Source organism: Pinus tabuliformis, chromosome 6 (genome assembly GCF_031772625.1).
Source record: "Pinus tabuliformis cultivar Carrire ecotype Pingquan chromosome 6, CPIR1, whole genome shotgun sequence".
Classification (NCBI taxonomy): Eukaryota; Viridiplantae; Streptophyta; class Pinopsida; order Pinales; family Pinaceae; genus Pinus; species Pinus tabuliformis.
This window is the reverse complement of record NC_142292.1, coordinates 1345826701-1345832651: the sequence shown is the minus strand read 5'-3', so window position 1 is coordinate 1345832651 and position 5951 is coordinate 1345826701. Positions and strand designations below refer to the sequence as shown.

Genomic DNA, 5951 nt, shown 5'->3' with positions numbered 1-5951 from the left:
TAGGGATATTGGGCACACTGGAAGGGATGATGCAACAAACATAACCAATACTCAAATTGTCAGGAAGGAAACTTTCGATGCTCACATATTCAAAGTCGATCTTCTAGTTTTTCAATCATGTCCTTTAGAGAATTCATGTTACTTTTGTTTGTAAGGGTGGGATTAGTTTTTAGTTCTTGGGATTTGCCTTTCTTTCTACATAGATCTGAAGAAAGAGGAGGTCAAGATTGAGATGGAATATGGTCGAGTTCTACATATCAATGTCAAGTGCAAGAATGAAGAAGAGCATAAGATTGACAAGTGGCATCATATTGAGTGTTCTCATGGGAAATTTATTCGGCATTTATGTTTGCCAGAAAATACCAAGGTGAAGGAGGTGAAGGAGACAATGGAAAATTGAGTGCTCACTGTCAGAAAGGTAGATGGACAATGTGATCTACCGCTCTTTCACTCCAGTCTATTCAAATTACTTAAATAACACAAGGCAAGTTCTCCTTACGTTTTATCCATTTCATCCCCACTTGGATCTTTTAAGTTAAACAAGTCTGGTTAGTACATATGATAGAATGAGTAAAATAAACAATATCAACAAAAAAAGCTTTCCCTAGACCTAAATTGAATTCAATGGTCAAAGATTCTTGAAACTTCAAAGAGATCCCGAATATAAGTTATTTGTAATGACAGACATGTATTAAGTTGTGTTGTTCCTAGATGGTGCTTTAACTTGCAACATGTAGTAATAAACCCACATAAGGCTCTAGGTTCTTTATTATATTATTATTTTAAGTTGTAGAGTAGGATTGACATTAAATTGACTAGAAACATGATTCTCTGCTCTAGCTCATTGGGTCATTTTAGAAAGTAGCATGTTGTCTCATATAATTGTTTATTTCTCACACTGCAAAATGATTTGTTTTGGACAATGAATGAATTCAAAAGTCAAGAGTTAACCATGCAAAAAAATAATGATTCATAGGTTCCAATTTTGTTAGTGTTTGAGGTATACCTCTCTCGTGACATAGACACACATACCCACATGCAATCACTCCATATGTGCTACTTTAGATTGGTGGCCTCCTAAAAAGTGTGATTATGACATATGTAGTTGGGTAGATGTGTCCCTTCTAAATTTGGTAAGCATTACCATTTCTATTGAATCCTTGAAAAATAAACAGTTTCATAATACTTCCTTGTGCCCACCTTGTCAAACTATCTATTTTTCAATGGAAAGAATCACATATATAGATCGATTAAAGTTATGATTAAACCCTATTTTTTAGTTAATGTGTATATTATTGTCATTTCCATGCTCTAGTTGTTTGTTGTTGCAAGATCTCAAAACATCAATTTTTGCAAATGGCATAAGAGGTATGCAGATGTTAGCATTCTTAGACATTAAAAGATTACACATTTGTGAACCTTTTTGAGATTACATTTATTGTGTGAACCTTTTTTTCTAGTAGTGTTATTCAATTTCATGTCTATAAGTTATGCATCCTCGGACTTGATACATTTCTCTAATGCCTGTGACATATATAAATGGCATTGAGATTGAATTTAGTGCTATGAACCCCTTTTATATCTTAGTTTTAATCAAATACATGTAAAATTGTGCATCATGAAAATTGGTGCATTTACTCATCTATCTCGGACATGTATAGAAATAGCATCGGGATTGTATTTGTAACTGTGAATCCATTTTCCTCTTAGTTTCAAGTAAATACATGTTAAGGAATTGCACATCCTGAAATTTGATGGATTTTTTCATCACTCTGGGACATGTATAGATAGGGAATTGAGATTGTGTTTGTTGGTGTGAACACCTTTGCCTCTTAAGCTATTTAGCTAGTCAAGTACCCTTTCTTTAGAGTACAATGGGGATAAGGAGGTACAACACCTGCAAAAAACACACCATCCTCTCTCCTTTGTATTTATCAGGTGGAGCATGTTCACTAGGATTTAAACCTAGCCATCGTAAGGATAAGCATCCCCATTTACAACCTTTAAAGACAATTTTCCCACTGTTATGTTTTTATAAATAAAATTACTAAATTATTTTTTTCGTGGAAGAAGTGAAGAAGAACCCCCACTTACAAGTAGGATACAACCCAATTCATTTGTCCTTATAGATTCAATGAAATATATGTTGATAAATTTTCATCCTGAAATTTGATGCATTTTTGCACCAACTTGAGACATTATGAAATGTATAGAAATGGCATTGATACAAAGTTCTTTTATTTTTTTCAAAACTTTTTGGCTTCAGTAAGATAGAGTGCAAGATGTCTAACATTATCTAAAAATAAGTGTGATATAACACTGGATTATGGTGACATGTAGCATTATTTCCACTAAAAATCAAGTTGGGTGGAACTTTCCAAGACAAACTGATATATGACATTGGGCCTCTGTGATAACCATCCTATCCTTTTGTTAGGGATGTTTATAAGGTGTTTAATTTCTCAAAAGGTTGTCTTAAGATGAAGATATGAGATAAACTCAACAAGTTTTTCAAAAAAAAAAGGTAACTGAAAGAATTACTTCTCACAATATATAAATTAAACTAACCATTAAGTATATTGGTAATCCAAAGTGGTTTCCCTATCATCAAACAATAAATACTTGTATCATTGTGATACATGTCTATGGTGGCATTTGGTTTAAATGCATTGTATGGTCGATATCAGATGTTTGAGGATGGCCTTTGGGGAGGTCCTTGGAATTCAAGCAATGCTCGCAACATTATTCAGTACATAGTCTACCATGGTTATAAGATATATGCAAAGGATTTTGGTAATGTTATTTAACTAGACCTTCTATCATTAGTTCAACATGTGGGGTTGATCAATCTTGCTCATTTGTATATGAAAACCAATACTTTCATTTTGGGGTCAAGATATGAGTTGAGTGGAGGTGGTATTAGCATAAAAGTCAGTGCTCCACAATGTGTTGTTGATGTAATTGAGCTTAGTAAGATTTTGAATGACATAAACAAGCATTCTCGTGAGAAACCATTAGTAGTAGCACTAGATGGATTCTTTGATCAGACTTGGTTTCAATGACTTCTTCCACAAACAGAGCCAAATGTTCTAAATGATGTTACACAACATATATACGATCTTAGAGTAGGTAGATAAGATAAAGATAAAATCCATCATATTCTTTCTGTTTGCATTCACAAGTTTTGATAGGAAGTAATTATGTTTCATTGTTACCTGGGTGTGGATAAGCATTTGACACATAACATACTTAATCTAGGGTACTTGAGTCGAGAATCTACAAAGTTCAGACAAATGTTAGCTATTTTTCATAAATGTTTCCCTTTGGAAAGTGTCTGGGTTGGAGAAGAAAGTGGAGCTTATAACGGTGGAAAGTATAGTGTTTCAAATTATTTTGTGAATAGTTTATGGTGAGACTTATTGCATTTTTCTTGTTCTACCTTGGAAATATTCACATCTATATATTTTAGAGAATTCTGGTCTATGTTTTATTTAGTAAACCAATTGTTTAGCAAATAAATTACTCAATGGTACTTTTAAATTTTATACAGACACGTAATGTTCAAAACTTCAATCTTAATCCTCTTTTTTTATCTCTCTCATTTCTCATCTTGTCCCTTAGTATTTTTTTTTTTCAATTCAATTTGTTTACATGATGCACTTAGCTTTCTGTTTCTTTTCCTCTTCAATGGGAAAATGACAAGTATCATATGGGAACTTGTTGTGTATTACTGAATTCTTTCTCTGCTTTTTGTACGTATTTAAATTAGCTTGGAATGTCATCTATATATGATTCTAAAGTTTATTATAGACAAATCTTGATTGGTGCTAACTTAATACAACAAATTTACACTTAATCTTGATTATTATAGGTGACCAGTCCATGATCTGCTAGACCTCCTCAGATTGTGGGGTTGTTTTTGTTAATGTTAAGAAAATCCAAATAATTCATTTTGGAAATTGAAAGAAATGTCTCTATTATTGAGGGAGTAAAATATTATGGTTTATATACAAACAAAGGGAAGTCTTCATGCTTGTCGTTCTGATTTATGATTTAGTGCAATGCTTTGGCATTTGTTGATGGGAGAGGTGTGCTTTCCATTAATATTATAGGACCACCCTACCTGAACACATATGCTCATTTTTCAAAGATTAATGTAACTACCATGTAGTACTCATTTCATTATTTCTTTATCCCAATTAATATGTGGAAATATAACATTTTGTTATTTCTTGTACAGGGTTAAAAACCTACAGAATACCTAATATACGGAAAGAGAAATTGGGACTAAATGCAGATAAAACAACAAATTGATGGGGTCCTCAAAGTACTAGATGGCTAATTATGTAAAAATGGGATTCTAGATTGAGCAGGCATATAATTCAGATCCTAGGATCCAAGATTCATAAAACAATTTTCCAAAAGGGAGACTGAATGACATTTAATATATAAAAGAGAAAATGGAAATGACCTGTGTCCCTTGTATCAAAAGGTGATGATGATGAGGGGGGGCACCCTCTGTTCTCTAGTTTCTTTTACTCTACTCCCACCTTTTGTATGCATTTATAATATGCCCAACTATTGATGTTGTGTTGTGATGGCGATGTGCTTGTGGGAGGGTCTAGAATTTTTTTCACACATCTTACAATCCTTATATATTTTAGATTAGGTTGTATTAAAGCGTGTGCAATAAGTGTTACACTTATTTCTATACTTTTAATTTGCACACAGATAGTTACTTTGGTGCAATTTAATTGCAATTATTCAACTTATATTCTAATCTTCCATGCTCCTTTCTTTTTCAGCCTTTGGTTTGCATAATCTGAAACTACACCCTCTCTAGAGTTGTCTACCAACAATAAGGATTCCTACTTCTTCTTGCTTTGTGGCTACATGCCTCTTCGGACCTCGCAACCTAATATTGCAGTATTCTTGAAGAAACTTTGAATTGACCATTGAAAAACATAGGTTAGCAATCGCATGAACAAACACCAAAGTGAAATAACCCACATAGCTCAAAGATCAAGATATCAAGGTTTATATGGTAAACCCTCAAAGATAGAAACATCCATTGAGAAATAAGAAAGATGTGTTGTTGCTGAATAGGGATTACATGCGATACAATACTCTTAATCATATAGCAACATGTCAATTCCATTGGCAAACCCTCCATGATCTTTAGATAGAGCTCATGAGCAACGAGGTGATAGAATGCTCACTACTCACAATGTCTTATATCCTAACATCCACCCTCAACAATTTGAGATAAGACATGTTGTAGCTCAAAATGACTCCAATTTTTTTTCCCACTTTCCACATAATTTAAATAATCATTAAATTTTTCCTAGAACATCTCGTTATTCATAGGCTTCATCATTACAAATTTTATATTTCTATATTTTTACACCCCATTTACTAATTATTGCTCACATTAACTATTTCCATAGATCATTTTTCAATTACACCACCAACCACCCATTCTTACTATGATATATCATTATATAATAAACATTTCAAAATGGAAAAGCCTACCCTTAATGTATACCAAAAAGTTTTCTCCATATTTTAATACTAAATTCTTCCATTTTATATCATACATTTTCTAATTTTAGAAGGGTATAAAACCTTCAAGTCCATAACAACTTTATCAATTCTTTTAAAAGGCTATCTCATGTGATGTTTAACCAAGGTTTTATTATCATGTATATGGGTTTGAAGAATTAATTTCGTTTTATGTGATTTGGTTTAAATTTTAAAGGCATTTGTTTAGTTATATAAAATATTATCAAATCTAAATCAGCAAAATAAAAGAAAATTGAAAGTAAAATAAATAATTAATTAGTTAGTTTAAAAAGTCATTAGAATATATAAATTATGTAATTTAATTTGACAAAATAAATTGTAAAATTTATATACAATTTAATTTGACAAAATAAATTGTAAAATTAATT

The 5951-nt window shown here is 32.0% G+C and overlaps 1 pseudogene; it reads left to right on the top strand.

The window, feature by feature from the left end:
* Window positions 1-232: 232 nt before the first annotated feature.
* On the top strand, window positions 233-4314 carry LOC149263599 (heparanase-like protein 3; annotated as a pseudogene).
* The last annotated feature ends 1637 nt before the right edge of the window (window positions 4315-5951 follow it).